Source organism: Pygoscelis adeliae, unplaced genomic scaffold (assembly GCF_000699105.1).
Source record: "Pygoscelis adeliae isolate BGI_AS28 unplaced genomic scaffold, ASM69910v1 Scaffold168, whole genome shotgun sequence".
In the NCBI taxonomy this organism is placed as follows: domain Eukaryota; kingdom Metazoa; phylum Chordata; class Aves; order Sphenisciformes; family Spheniscidae; genus Pygoscelis; species Pygoscelis adeliae.
Window position 1 is genome coordinate 921,438 of NW_008825566.1, and position 17,024 is coordinate 938,461.

Genomic DNA, 17,024 nt, shown 5'->3' on the forward strand with positions numbered 1-17,024 from the left:
AAAGCCCAGAATGCGGTAGTCTTAAAGTAATTAATCTAATACATGAATCTGGAAAAGTCAGCTGATATCTGATTTTTCATGCCAGACAGGAAAATACACTCAGTGTGTTTATGTTACTATATCTCAGCATTTATAAGAAAAATGTGCATGTTCTAATCTGCATCCTGAAATCATTGTATCATCATTCCCTGCATTTTCCAGTTTGTAGTACATAATACATAGAAGTGATTGCTATATGGGGATCACATAGTGAATAGAAGAAGTTGAAATTAGAGAGGGGGATCTGCCTGCACTAAGTAACAAGACTTCTGGAAAACAGAAATAAATCTGACCCTATCCTCTCACTTCTGACCAAACTTTGTTCTTGAAATATCAGCTGAAAGCCCAATCCACTTAGTCTTGCTTGCATACTTGAGGGATATGCTGATCAGGATCAAAAGGTAAGAAAAGGACATTTACCTGTGCTGTAGTAAGGAAGGAATATGAAAGTTAGACCCCCATGGATGTTCCATTTACAGGTTTTTCTTCAGGACTCAGGGGACAGGGGATTTATAAAGCACTGCTGTGAGAAGATGATGTGTAGGTATGATAGTCACAGCCTTTTTAATGTTCAAAAACATGATTCTCTTTTTTAATACAATAGATATATTATTTTCTTAAAGAATTCTCTATTATTAATGCTTTGCTATCTATATTTGACCTCCAATCCAAACAGCAAGTGTCCAGTGGGAAGCACTGAGAAACCACTTTAAATTATTGTTTTGTGAGCTTAAAAGGTCCTGTGCAAAGCAGCTGTCTGTTATGTATGCCATTTCTTCTTAGGTCTCTACATATTTTACTAAGTGTTGTGTTTTAACCCTGATAGGCAGCTCAGCCCCACACAGCCTCTCACTCACTCCCCCCTGCAGTGGGATGGGGGAGAGAATCGACAGTGTAAAAAAGAGAAAAATCATGGGTTGAGATACAGACAGTTTAACAGGTAAAGCAAAAGCTATACATAAGCAAAGCAAAACAAGGAATTCATTCACTCCTTCCCATGGGCAGGCAGGTGTTCAGCCATCTCCAGGAAAGCAGGGCTCCATCACGTGTAACGGTTACTTTGGAAGGCAAATGCCATCACTCCGAACGTCCCTCCCCTTCCTTCTTCTTCCCCCAGCTTTATATGCAGAGCATGACGTCATATGATGTGGGATATCCCTTTGGTCAGTTGGGGTCAGCTGTCCCAGCTGTGTCCTCTCCCAACTTTGTGTGCACCCCCAGCCTGCTCACGGGCAGGGCCGTGTGAGAAACACAAAAGAGCTTGACGCTGTGTAAGCACTGCTCAGCAACAGTTAAAACTTCCCCGTGTTATCAACACCGTTTTGGTTACAATACAAAACATAGCACTATACAAGCTACTATGAAGAAAAATATCTCTATTCCAGCTAAAACCAGTACACGAAGTCTCTAAAATACAGCAAATCTTCGATATGTAAAAGTATCATTTATCTGACTGACAAAAAAATACAAGTGAAAACTAGAAAAACAAAGGAGATGGAAGGAAAAGAATAGGTGGCAATGCATGGTAATATCTGGGGAGGATGACAGGTTGGGGAGAATACTATCCTCTAAACAGAATCAAGTGGAGGAGCCTAAAAGTCTCTTTCAAACAGCTATAACAGCCCACATCCTTAGTAGCCATTTAATCCCGTTCCCTCCAGGACTCCACCTGTGGCTCTCAGCATTGCCGTATCTTGCTAGTACCCATCATCAGACTCCTGTTGGCACCTACAAGCTGCCAAAGCAACCCTAGGAAACTGAAGGGAAAATTCAAATTATAACTTCTCAGCAGTTGTAATTTGTGACCAAGGAATGATCTGGCATGGAAGACAAGAAGACCCAATTGCAGAAGGGGTTAAACTGGCTGGAAGAGGAATGCCAAAGACAGAAAGACTCCCTGTAAGGGAGTGAAGTTTCCCTTGGTGATGAGAAAAGAAACAGCCTCAGCATTGTCTTGTAGCCATCCTGGAACGGGAACACTCACGGCCACCTTTGGGCAGCAGAGCTGGGCTGGGGAATGAACCCAAGGCTGGGCTGAGGGACCCCATACCAACACTCACAGGATTGGTGCTGGTGCAAGTGTGTATGAGGAATTGGTTTGTGAGGCATGTTTGCGGAGTCCTTGTAGAACAATTTATGGTGGTAGGACTCTGTCCAATGCATTGTTCATTATTTTCTTTTTTCATATTTAAGCACAAATGTGTGTTTAATTCACCTCAAGGGGTACAATAAAAATTCCCCAGCAAAATGAAACCCCAATCCCATATGTCAGAAGAATTTTAAAATATAGGCACAGTCTGCATTTGCCAGAAGTTTTTGCAGATTTCTGAAAAAGAAAAAGAAGGTATTTCCAGCAAAAACTTGACATAGGTTAGTCCTTTCCATAAATCATACAGATGCAGCCACAGTTGAGGTATAAATTCTACTCTCCTTCCAACCTGCAACAGATTGATATCAAAGTTCATATCTTCAGGAACAGAAAGAAGACCAAAATAAGTCAGAATTTACTTTTTTGATTCATCTTCGCTTTGTGCTAGAAACAAGAGAAGGAGCCTGTCTCCAGTCGCTCCACAGCAACCTGGTTGCACTGGGGAATGTGAAGTCCAGAGCCTTCACCCATGCTGTTTATGCAATCTTTTATGGTCTGAAGAGGAGGAAGCAATTCTTCACACAAGATGCACTCCTTGCTCTCTGTGCTACCCTTAATATATTGTCTTGGGTGAAGAAATAAAGAGCTTCTTACCAAGCATTATATTCTGAGCTAGTGTCCTCCACAGTCCCATGCTTTCATTCTATATATAGCACAAGAAATCAACAGGGGAGATCATAACTCTTTGCCTATATTAAGTAATCATTTTCAGAAAAAAAGTTGTCATTAGAGTTGTCTTTTTGAAACCTGTGTTAATTTTGAGAGAGATGTTTTCATCACCTGGTGATCCTTTATTCTGCTACTAAGACTATGATCAGTTGTCAAATTATACCTTTCTTCCAAATTGTTAAGGGATATAAAATATCTTTTTTTTTTTTTTTTTTTATGCTTAAGAATCCTTTGGTATTAACTTCACCTTTTCTGTAGTTGATACATCTCTGGTGCACAGAGAATAAGCAATTTCTAGACAAAGACTAGATAGGTCAATTGTGAACAAGAGCTGGAAAAAATAACAGTAGCATATACGAGAGCAAGCTCTAGACAAAAGAGACTAAATTGCTGTAGGTAACGTTTACAGCAGGTAAAGAGGTTTCATTCCAATAGTAATTTTTACACTGTGCTAATCTCTAAGCATATACAAGTCAAAAAAACATGTTTTTTTCCTGATTTGTGCCATATGATTTGAGTCCAGCCTTAATATTATTAGAGAGAATCATCAGAATGCCAACATTCAAAATTACAAACCAACAGAAATGTTTGTGGTTTATTCCTACCAGTAAAATAGCTACACCCAAAATAGATCAATAGTTTGCTTATTCATGTTTAGAGTTATCTATGTTTACAGTCTGATATAACATCTTTTTATATTTGTCATACTCTAATTTTTACTTCTTTCAGTACAAGATTAAATAGGCAAAAAACTGCAAAAGAATGCAGTGTGTGTTACCTCAGTAATGGTTTGGGTCAATGTCAAATTCTTGGATGATGTATCTGGATGTGCAGGATGATAGAAATTAAGTGGGTAGTACACAGAAAGCAAAAGTTAAGCACAGCAGAATGTAAGGGACAGTACAAACTTGTTTTACTACAATGAAAATAGGATTAGAATAATCTGATACAATGAGGTTTAAAAAAAAACAATTTCAGATAACAGTAAGAGTGAAGAAGATTAGGAAGCAGAAGTTACTTTTTTTTTCAGATAAGTTAAATTAGTTAGCTAGGGTTCTATCAGATCTTATAAGTTTGGGCTACATGCTGAAGGACATCTTGAAAGAATGGTAAGCATTGGAACTGGTGATAATAATATAGCAGTACGGATAAATGTGCAAGTGTTTTATACTGAGCTAGAGTATGAGTTTAAACTTGTCAGGTGCTCTGTGGTAACTGCCAATGTGTCTGCTCTTGCTCTACGCTTCCTTCAAGGTTACTGATCCCTTTTTTACATAAGGGTAAAAGCATGCAGTAGCTATTGCAAAGCTAAATTATGGTAAGTGGTTTGTCTCAGTTAGACACTCCTAATCCAGCAATTTAACCTCCCACACAGAAGCAGAGAAGATTTGGTTCTAAGCTTTGCTCATATCAGTGAATGGACATCAGAAAAGCATTCTTATCATACTTTAAGTATGACATTTAAAATAAAAGTGATCTAAATATCAAAATATCAGCTTTTAGACTACAATGGTAATAAAAGGAGAAACTAGCCACAAGATTACCTTTCTATCCTAAATGAAACTTCTTTTCTTGGGACATGCCCAGTCTTAAAATTCAGTCTAAATGTTCCATCTCTGAATGACTTACCATTAATCAGGTTGCACTGTTCTGTCTACTTCTTCCCTTAAACAACTCATCTGGCTCTATTGTGTTCATGCTTTTCAGAAAGCTTTCATACTTTATTTCCCCGCCACAGCTCTAACTGCCCCTTTGGCAGCTCTTGCTTGATTTGAGTGAATCCACACCTACATCTGTCCTTGAGGCATTCCCATCCTCCGAGAAGGTCTTAGTCCCTCCTTGCCTTTTGTTGCTTGCCTCCCCTTTATTTTACCTGAATCCCATTTTGTCTTTGGCACAAACTAAATTTTTCCCTGGCCAGTGATGAGGACTACCTTGTAGCTCACCTTCAAAGCAGCAAAACTCAATTTTGTCTGCACCATTGCACTGAATACTATCATCTGCTCCAGGTTTCCCTTTTTCTCCAGAAGGCTCTTAAACAGACTGTTATTATTTAAATTACTTTTAATCTTCTTTTATAATATCATTTTCTCATTTTTTGTAATAATTTTCCAGAGGTCCTTTTTATTTGCCTTTAAGTAATGAAGACTATAAAACTAAACAATCATCGAGAGTGTGTTCAGAAACCTACTATCCTGAATTTCTGGAGGCAAATAATCTACATACCCAAAGCAAATCACCTAGACAGACATGTTATAATAATTAGAGTTCAAAAATTCATCATCTCAAATATTTTTAAGGGAAGTAAGAAACATCATGTATTTTAAGTATATATACAACATATATGTATGAGTGATTTTCTATGTTATTGGCAAGGTCAGGGATTTAGTTTTAGTTGTTAAATACTTGTAAAAATGAAGATTAAATCATTTTAAGCTACAGTCTAGCTTAAGTAGCGATTTCAGCTGTTGATAAACATAACTTAGAGTTAACCTGCGCATTTCAAAGTACTGGAAAAAGCTCACTGGAGGCAAAATAATTTACCTGAGGCTCACATTTGGTTCAGGTACAGCATGATAAAAGGTAATTTAGAAAATACAAATAACAGATTATATAGACACTTCAATGTTTTAAAAACAGATATTGATTCTTTCCTTTTAATCTTTATAGTCATCAACACAGCTGTCTTATTCATTGCTACATACTTTAAATCTCCTCAGAACTGAATCAATAATGACACTTTATAAACAAAGGCAATCAGACCGTATCCTTGCTGCTATATACATCTGTAAGAGATAGATTGTTTTCAAGAAACTGCTGATGTTTTGCATCAAGCAAGCAGTCCAGAAGGTATTCCAATCTGGTAAGCAGGTCTTGTTTTCTCTGAAGCCCTGAGTATCTTCCCAGAAGATATAATCGACTATAATTTCGGACTACAAAGAAAATACAAATCCTTTTGTAAACAGTCAGAATCTCTTTACTTTTCACATCAGGAATATATTAACAACAAAATATTGGTTACGCTGCTGGATCAGTTACCAAAGGAAAGAACAGGGAACAAACAAGAGAAGTGACATTTAATAAGAAACAAGTTCCCTGTTTCTTTGCTTCTAAAACTTCTTTTTGCTACTCAGACAGCTCAAATGACATTCAGTTATTCGCTTCCCATATGTCTGTGATTTAATTATAATCAAAACTGTCAGGGAGGTATTTTAAATCACAGGGGTTTGTCAATGTTTGCTGGCACAAGCATGGAAATTTTCTGTGTTAATTTTTTCTCCGACTTCAGATTTATATTAATGGCCATTATTTCTCAGGCTGCCTTCCTAAGAAGTGTTGGAGATGGTGATTGAAAGAGAAATAAACTATATATTGCCTCCAGCAGTGAGCAGCTGGTGTTTTAACTGTCTGAATACAAACTTAAGGTGTACAATTCTGGCTTTATGTGACAAGGGTTTTTATGGCTCAGACACTAACAGCACCTAGCTTGTCCAAGTCGACCATAAGGATTGACATGAAGAGATTATTGTAAGGCTAACTGCATTAGAAAGAAGCTGTCATTAAGTGGGAAAGTGCAAAAAAGATAAGGAGGTTCAAAATACCTCACTGAAACTATTATTTTCTCAAGCAGAGAAATAAAACAATAGAATGTCATGCCTGAATGCTTATGCACTTTTCAAAATTTATTTGTTAAAACAAACAAAAAAAACAAGCTTGCAATTTATACCTTAACTTTTTTAAGACTTGTTCTTCTGATTTAAAAAAGAAAGAAAGAAAGAAAGAAAGAAAGAAAGAAAGAAAGAAAGAAAGAAAGAAAGAAAGAAAGAAAGAAAGAATACTTCTCTTATCACTGTTGTGGGTTTTTTTTTTTCTGTTATATTGGTGCAGATAAGGTCTCTTGAGAAATATCTCTTTCAAAGAAATTGGCAAAATTATAACAGATTATCTCACCCTTTGTACTTAAATTGTAATGAAATGGCTTTGAACCTCTGCAATGATTAACATCTCAGATGTTACAAAATAAAAGATCTAAGTGGAAAAAGCTACAAAGACTGAAATGTACATTGTTTTCAGAGTTTCAATTAAATTCAGTTGCTGTAGGACTTTCTTTTCTTCTTCTGTCTTTCCAAAAAAGGAGTTGCATTGCATTTGTCTTTTAATATCATAAGAATTATGCTGTCCCACTTAAATTCTGGTCCAATTTTTTTTTAATTATGAGAGGTCTCCTAAATTAAGATTCTCTTTTCTGACTTTTAGAAGTATACACTTTTCCACAATTAAAAGCAAACCTCTTTTATTGAAATAGTAATCCCTGATATAAATCTATCAAGTTTCTATGGTATACAACAGATCAGTTCAGTATAAAAATAGCAGCCTAACAGAAGGTGAAATAATTTGATGCCCTATTCTGGGGAGCGGCCTATAATACTGTTACTGATAATTTCACAAAATTATTTAATTAACACAGTAAGTTGGTATTTGACTAATCATGTTACTTTTGAAAGTATTATTTTAGTTACCATGGATTATTTCCCAATACCAAAGAGTAAAAGGACAAACTAATTGATAAATCCTACTGGACTGGTGATAAATCACAATTATTATTTCCAAAATACTGATAACAGGTTGAGTGCTATAAAAACAGAAAAGAAATTCTAGGAGGATTAAGAAGAAAGCATGCAATACATGTCAAAAGGAAAGAATTTTTTGGTTGTTCTATGCCATGCATTAGTTTTTACACCCATCCAGGTGAGTATGAAATAACATTGTTTTCCTATGTAACATTTTCAAACTCATAGAAAGAGCTAAACAAATTGCTTGACAATGGATAACTGGGATCAAATTAAGAATCATATCATTACTCAAAATAATCAGCTGCAAGTTAGAGGTAACTTATGAAATTATGTAAATTGTTACAGAAAAAATGGCTATCATTAATTTGTATTTACTGATAATGTCTAAATCAGTGTACCATTAACACTTCTCTTCATAAGTTTTTCTTCCATTAAGAAAGATAGAGTTTAAAGCAGGTCAATAGATAAGTAATGATCAAATTTTATAATCAACTATTACACCTTTCTTCATATCTGTAGTATGTAATAATTTTTAACCCTTAGTAAACAACTCTAACATAGAGGCGCACTGTAAATTGATGGCTTTTTTTATTTCTGTGTGTTTAGTAACACATGCGATCATTGTATATGAATAGGTATATAAAGCAAATTTAATCAATTTCTCTGTATAGGTAATCAGTCAGTCTGATTCATCTGAAATCCCATCTGCTGTTCATGTCATATAGCAAGAGGAACAAGAAAAACGTAAAGAAAAATTCAAAATGCAGAAATAGTAGCTTTACCTTTAATTTCTGACCAAGACATTTATAACACCTAAAATGACTTTTATATAATTTCAGAAAAATGATCCAGCCTTCATTTAATAGTGGACTTTTGCTCAAGGTAAGGAATCTAAAATAACAAAGTAAAAATATTTATTATACAGTAATGTAATAGCATCCTCACCCCTGATAGTCCAGTAAATACAATTTTGCAATAACTCCTGAAAGACCACGGATTTTTAATTGACCTGAGAGTGCAAGTCTCAGGACTTTTCTGGCTTGTCTTGGGGTGAGTTAATTTTAGTTTGTTTTAGCTGTCATTGTTACCTAAATTTATTTTAACTTTAGTTTATAGGGATAACAAGTAGTCTTTCCATTTGAACCATTTTTGACTCCAGAATAAAATGTGATATCAAAGGAAGCAGACATAGGATGGTATCACAGATTACAGTCATCAATCAATGGTCACTACAGGAGCACAATTGTGTACTGATCAGGTTTTAGAGATAACAAAAAGGAACTGAAAACTGGAAGAGCTGGGATCCTTTTTTAAAAAAAGAAAGGCACTCAAGCAAACTTTGGTAAGAATATGTCTACACCCAAAACGAAATGTACCTCAGACTGAGGAGGAAGAAATCATCAGCATCATGCATTGGGCAAAGAGGGGGAAGAAATCTCCTCTAGGTTTCTAGTGAAAAGCTAGTGAAGATTTCAGGATGATCACAATTTGCTATAACCCTCTGTCCCATTACTTGCTTGAGGGATCCTTCTCTGTGCCAATTCAGGGGCAACACAGCTTCTACTCCTGTAGACAGGAAAACTCAGTTGCATGCTATGCTCTGGACAGTGCTAAAGGGAGAAATTGCCTGCATATGGGGAGCCCCCAGTACTTGATACACTTCCATTGATCAATCCCATTGATGAGCATCAGTGGTTTTGTCATGCAAGCAACATCATACAGGGAAAGTGCCTAACACTACTGGCCATCAATGTGTATGTAATTTGCATATTGCCTAAACTCAAACTGAATTCAAGCAGCTTACAAAGATAAAAGAGATGTCAGATTGTAGTCCTTTTGAGCACAAGTGTCCATGCTCTCCCAGAACTAGCAGCTCAAGTACATTAACAGGGGGTCTTACAGAGGTGTGAAGGTAGAGTTCAAGCAAATCTGTCTGATTTGTACACACTTCTATTCAACTAAGGGCTTTATATTCATAAATACATTAACATTGCTCCAGGTGTGCTTTGTTCGGACACCAGTCCAGCAGCTTGCTCTGAAAATGTTTCTCTTATTGGCTTCTTCTTTCAAGACAGGCACAAATGTCCACAGGGTTGAGGTGCAAGTGAAATTTTAAGTTTCTTTTTTCTCCCAACGTCTCTGTGATTTGAACATGTGCAGAAAAGTAGATCTATTAGGGCTCAATCTATGCTCTAATACCAACATAAAAACAGATGACACAAAAGAGTCACAGAAGCTCAACTTTCGGAAGGATGAATCATATTAATTTGACAGATTTCTTTTATTCTTCAGGTTCTTGGCCTCTTTTTTTTCATTCTTTATTTTAATATTACGTAATGTTCATGAAAACAGGACCTGTTCATCACAGTCAAAGAAATAATTCATGGATAATGCTAAATTCTAGAAAGATAGTCTCAGGCCGTCGAGAATTCTGAGCATCCTCATTCTAATAGTTTTGGTAAGAACTGAATTAATCTGAAAAAGAAAAGTTCAAAATAATTTTCAGTACTACTTATGGAAGGGTAGAGGAGACTTATCCCATTCTTCAAGTCATGCATACACATGCCCTCACACTGATGCTTTTTATTTATACCTCCTAGAAAACAGTATACCATCTGTACAAAACATCTGGACAGAGGTGCAATTGGTACATTGCTTTCTGTAAAACTAGTTCTTTAAAAACTGGACAACTCACTAATCATCGTCTAATTGCAGAACTGCTGCTCTAAAATGCCCATAAGTGCAAAATAATAAGAACAACTGCATGCAGGAGGCAGATGGTACCACCCAGTCCCACAACATAGAAGCAGCTTGTAATCTTCTGAAAAAAAGAAAACATCTCTAATTCTAAGGAAAACTATAAAACGGTTGTACTGCATCCTTTCTGTCGGTCTTAGGTACTAGTTTCTATTTATGCATTTAGGAAAATGATTGACACTTGTAATTCATCAGAGGGAGAAACACATACAAGAAAGTATATTATTTTAACATTTGAAGTAATAATACTCATACATTTTAATATAAATATAATTTCTGCAGTTATATGTCATATATTAGGCATTAATTTCACATTTGAGGAGGTGAGGTGGTAGGAGTATGCTTTCTATATTTTGCAGTTTGAGATGAGCATCACACACTTTGAAACTCTCCGATCAGCCATAAGATAACGTATTCCTTGTCGACAAACAAGCAGAAAATTCCAAGATGCCAGTACAGCTGGGCATGGCCTTTATTCCAAAGGCACAACTACTTTTAAAAATAACTTCCACCCAGGAAAGCAAAATGTTTTGAGGATATAAACTGGGAGCTTGACCATGATTCAGAGAACACTTGTGTCAGTTTGCTATTTAACTACCACGTGTTTAATATTTTCATGTTTAACTAGTGACCAGAATGGGTAAACGAGGATTTGGCAGTTGATGTAGAAGGGAGCACCCAGGAGGCCTTGAGCTGCTGCTCATGGCTTTATGGGACTGCAGGACACAGCATGGTGACAGTGACAAAATTGCAGGGTGATCCCCAATGCCAGCAGGATTGACTTTCTTGGTCAGTCAGAGACCTTGGCCTTGGCAGAGTTCCTGAGGGTGGAGGTTGCTGTCTTGGTGACATTATCAGCAGAGCATGCACACAAATAGTAGAGCCACTAGCCCAAGAGAAGGGATGAGCAGACTGTGTAGCATCAAGGAGGGATCTGCAGCTTATTTGCAGAGACTCTGGGGGTGGGGGAGAGCTGTGCAAGCTCATGTTGCACAAAACGAGGGACAGCCAGAGGATATGCTTGAGTGGTGGAGGGTGTTATGGAGACTGCCATGACAGTGGAAGCTTGAAGCTTATGACTTCCGGCAGCAGGAAAGTTATTTCTCCACTTTCAGGTGTCATTGACAAGCTATAGGACCATGGTAACTAGAAAAGATGAACAAACTCTGCCCAAGAGTCATCTAGCTCAGCTGGGCTGGATTTGTGGGCTAGAAACAGTGCCACCAGGAGAAGGTAATAGGTGGTTGTGATTAGAGCCTCCCTTCTTCAGCCAGCTGAGGCACTCACCTGCAAAGCTGACTTGCCTACTTTACCTACCAGACGCCGAGATCTGCTATGTTTTGGAGAGACTGCCAAGCGGTATCCAGGCCACCAACTATTACCCCTTGCTGCTCATCCATATGGGCTCCAACAATACTGTCCAGAGAGACCTTGAGTGTGCTAGGAGTGATGACAGCGTTCCAGGGGCCAAGATGAAGGGCATGGAAGCCCAACTTGTGTATTCCCCGGGCCTGCCAGTGGAAAGGAAAGGTCGAGTAGGAGGAGATGCACCTTGTAGATCATCATGATTTTGTGTGGCTGATGTTGCAGGTAGCGTATAGACTTTTATGACCACAAAGACCTATTTGAGAAATAAGGATTGCTGGGGAGAGACAGGATCCATTTGATGAAAACGGGGTAGCAGCATCTTCACCAACAGATTTACTAATCTAGTGAGGACGACTTTAACTTAAAAGCATTAGGGATGGAGTTCAAAGCCCAAAGTGGAGAACAGAAGCAAAGAGGACAGTGGAATACAGTGTGATGGAGTATTCTCCCACACTTCCCTTGAGAAAGCAGCGTGACTAGAGGCACGTGTCAAGTGCCTGCATATGAAAGAAAGCAGAATGGGAGACAAACAGGAAGAATCAGAAATCCGTATGAAACTGCACAGTCGTAGTCTCACTAGGGTCATGGAAAAGTGGTAGGGTATCTTGTACAACTGGAGTGGAGCAATGGAAGAGCACAGGCTCTTCAGGGAGTAAACCATTCACTATGGAAGGAGCCTAGATCACCGGTGTAGGTTAGACACCTTACCTTAAGTGGCTAAGCTATGGAGAGATAAATCCTATACAAATAGCTAAACTTGAAACAAAGCTTTATCATTAATCCATGAAGTTTGATCTCCTTTGAGTGGCATTTGATAAACCAAACTTCTGGAAAATTGGTACATACTTTGCAATTTCATCATCACTTTGATATTCCAAGCTCTGCTTATGGTTTCAAGCATTGAAAAAGCAGGCCAAGCAAGTTAATGCCCTAGATGTCATTTGCAATATTTCTAGAGTAGGTATTTCACCTTTATCGTACCTTTTTCTACTGAGCACATATAATCTGATGACAGACTTTTTTAGAGTTGCTATAAAGAAACAATAAACACTCGTCTGACTAACCAGGGCATCTAATCATTCCTGGCAATCAAAGGATTTGTAAATGTCACTGCACTTTGTCCCATCCGTCCAGCTGCCAGTGCAGTAGTGATGATTTCACTCGAGTGCTAAATTCTCTTGTCTGACCTCCAAACATGGCACACCTGAAGAATAAAGGAAATCGAAAGCTGGCATTTTCACACAGAAAATCCTTAATCAAAGTTGTTGAATGTGTTTATGTTCAAGAGAGATAGGGTCCCCAATACATTTTAATTAAAATATTTAATATAGCCCATTTTCTCTATTTCTGCTTCATATGATTCTACCTGAATAGAATTTTAGGTCCAAGGTTAACACTTTCCTGTGTCCTCTGTATTACTAATGAGCTTTGTAAACTGTAAGCTGTATCATATTTAGGCACAGACAGAACAGATTTCCATCAAGAGTGTTTACAGGATATAACCCTTATAATGGGAAGAAAGTGAACTGTATCATTTGAAAACACTGCTTAACATTTAATTCTTTTCTAGCCTTTGAGTCTTTTTTTTTAAATACTTCTACTTTATGTGACCGTAATGTGTTATAAATAACATAGGAAATTTTAAGTATTTTTTCTTGTGTTGCTGCCAGTACTCTATCACTTTTCTGCTTTTTCTCAGAAATTATGGATAAAAAAGCAAACAGACATATACTACCATGCTACTTTCTCAACAAAAAATGATATGAAATTTTGCTGGAGTATTAATTATAGAAATCAACAATTTAGTCTAGCTTTGCAGAAATTCAGTAAAGCGAGAGTTTGAGACCCAAAAGAAACAAACCAGAAACTTCAGGGGAAAAAACAACACCAAAACAAAAATCAAAAGTACATTTCTGGTGCTGAACTTTGCAGTGAGACTTGTCATCAGTTGTGTCTAACTACAGCAGATGTCTACTTCAGAGCGGACTGTCCAGACTCACTGTGCTGCCTACACAGGGAGAAATGGATATAGCCCGGGCAGGATTTTTGTTATCATAAAGTCTATGTCTAAGTAGGTGAGATCAATCATGCCCCAGCAAAGTCTACTTTTTAATTAGCTATAAAAGCTGTCTGGGGCAATGATATCAAATGTATATAGGTACATTGTGGTCCAGTCTAATCCATTCCACACAGTTGGCAGTCTCTAATTTATAGAAAACATTATAGAGTTTTTTGTTTGATTTATGGGCAATAGTGATGTTTTTGCTTAAGATGTATCAAAACATTGTATTAGTATTCCATAGTGGTCAAAAAAGCAAACTAAATGTCATTATCGACTCGGAAGAAAAAAGAAACGATATATTTTTGTATGAATCTATTGTCTGCCTGTCTCTTGCATATTTTTAGAATCTCTCTGGATCTTCTACCTAAAAAGTACAGTAAAATCAGAAAGGCAGAAAAGGGCAACAAGAATGATCAAAGTAATGGAATAGCTTTGGTATGATGAATGAGTAAATAGGCTGGGACTCCATAACCTTGAAAAGACACAACTGAGATTCTATAAAAGACTTAAATTATGAGTGGCACAGAGAAGGTGAATAGATATGGTTATTCACTTCTCATGATATAAAACTTAGGTGATTTCACATGAAAATAACACTAACAGGTTTAGAATGAAAAAAAGTGGTTAGACAAGAGACATACTAGATATTAGACAAGAAGAGGTTAGACAAATTCACAGAAGAAGAAAAAAATGTGATGTATAGTATAAACAGAAAAAATACTGTTGTCTTTGTTTTAAAGAGCTTATTTACAAGTAGAAAGTAAAAAGTATTTGGCAGGAGAAAAGCAGGACACAAATTCAACAATTGGTTCAAATCTGTCCTGTAAGGTCCCTGAATACAAGTCTTTTAATCGGAGCCTTTGAAAAGATCTGAAGAGAAAAAAGGCGCTGTACTGAAAGTCTAGTTATGTCTATCCTTAAGGCTTGTGCACGTTTTGGTGCAAAGGTGGATTCCAGCACAGCCGCATCCTCAAGAGTCATGTGTAAAACTCTAAATTCTGCCACCTCAGGAGAGATGTTACTCCTTAGAGGCACTGTTCTAAAAACCAAATGAGATGCACATGTTCAGTGTTTTTACCTACAAATAAGGAGAAACATTTCAATTTTCAAGGCTTAAAAAATTATCTAATACACTAAATCACACTGACTACTGCACTGTGTTCCTGAAGCAATCGGTAACTTTTTTAGTTTTCACTGCAGAGATGATACATTATTTATGAGCAAGCCAAGTAGCTCTATCTTCAAAGAAAGACCAGAGACTCTCATTGACATCCCTGAGAGATGGCTTCTCTTTTTCTTTTCTTTTTTTTTAATTGAACTATTTATTTAAAGACTTCATTATGAACTTAAGAGCCTCATTTCAAGCACATCAGTTGGAAAATCCTGGTTTTCTTTAGCAGTTTTCCAGCAAGCAGTAGTATGGAACCTTGTCAGGTAGAAGGGTGAAGCCCATGTGATATTTTCTCCTTTATTAGTAGTAGAAAAGAATTTCAAAGGAACACATCTTACTATAGAGCTTTTGACAGTGCAGAAGCGTGAGCCCTGCTGTTTCCATATCAGTATAACTAAGCCGCAACCCTGCAAACACTTTATAGATAAGTAGCTTTAGATAGAATTAATATATCCTAATTTTAGCAGTTAAAAAATTAGCATTTAGCTTAAGCTAATTATCCAGCCTCACTATATAGAGACCAAAGAGTGACAGAGGCTCCTCCTAAAATAGTTATCTGGGATTAATTGTCACTTGTAGAATTTTGTCTCTCTCAGTGACTGAAAAGGAAAAGAGATTATTATTTAGAAGAATGTCCAGACCAATACACAGGTGTCCACCATCTATAAATCTGATCTAGTCCTGTGGACTACTTTCATTATTAATGAAGAAGAATAAGAATCACCAAATGACAATTTCTCAAAAATACAAATCGAAGATAGCTCAAATGAATTACCATCCGCAGATGCCTATTTTTCTGTTTCGACTGTATAAGAAGTGACTAGTTCAGAATTAGACATCTACATTTTACTGTTAAAATTAGTCAGGTGAATGCCACTCACCCTTAGCTTTTTATTGCTAAGGTTACACATATTGAATCAAAGTGCTTCCGAAAAATCTTAGTGTGCCTCTCTTTGCATTTGCAGCTGTCTAAATACATTTAAATACTTGACTTCCTCAAACTTAGCCTCTCATGTAAAATAAAGACATCAGTAATTTTCTACCTTACAAGGATAGTGAAATTTAGAATGCACTAAAGATTGTGAGATGATCATTTCTACAAAAAAAGGACAAAAGTCAACATGATAAATCTGCAGAATTAAGGTTTTATCATTATATTCAATATAGCACTGGTGGATACAGTTGTTTGTTATAGATATAGTATATAGAAGTCGTTGCATTGCCTTAGTTTTTTGTCTGTCTCTCCAAAATTCAGGCAAGGCCTTCCAGAAAAGACATGAGGGCTGGCTGTACTTTTAGACATACACTGAAACTGTATTAATCTCTCTTCCACATATGAAAAATCATTCCATTGATACAGAATGACAGTGACATTACACTCTAATAGACATAATAAAAATAATGCTCAGTCCCACTTTGATAGACGTTCCACCCTTCTAAATTACACAGTTCTACAGATCTGTCATTGTGGGGGGGGAAAAAAAATCTTTTAAAAAGAAAAAAACAAACACCCCTCCTGCAACAAAGAGAGAAGCTGGTTTTGATAGCAAATAAGAATATAGGCCTTCATTATTTTGTACTAATGTCACGTTCGTACACATGCTGCAATAAGAACTAGACATTTGGGAGTAGGGAATAATAAGATATAATCTAAGGGGACTCCTCAAAAGGCTGTATTGTGCAATGCTATCTGTAAAAGCATTAAAAAAGTGTTTACCACATAAATAAAAATACAATAGTATCTGACCAGTTTCAAATATGTTAGACAACAAAACATAATTTAATGCAGAAAATAAACACAACCTTCCTAATTAGTTTTTTAAAGTTCTTTACTTATTTCAAAGTGTATCCAGTGAAATCTTACCATGCACAGACCCTTCTGTTGATTGTATTCTGCTCCCTGCTGGTTCTATATACCTCCTGCTTTTGAGCAAAGCACTACGCCTAACAAGTCATGAGAAATATAGTGGAAACCAAAGGAACAATGGCTGCAGTTAAAGGTATAAAGGGACTGTACATTCATGAAATGAATTTTAATCTTTTAATCTCTGAGGAAGTTGAACATGCAAACTAGCTGAATGATGGAAAAGTAGAGAAGTTTCTCACACCTTCCCACTTCCTTTAAAAAATAGTAATGATAGGTTCAATATCTGTTTACGTGGCAGGGATTTAGCTTTTACATCCTGTTGCCACCAAACTACACTTTGGGTTTTTGTGATCAGTCCAGTTTTTTTT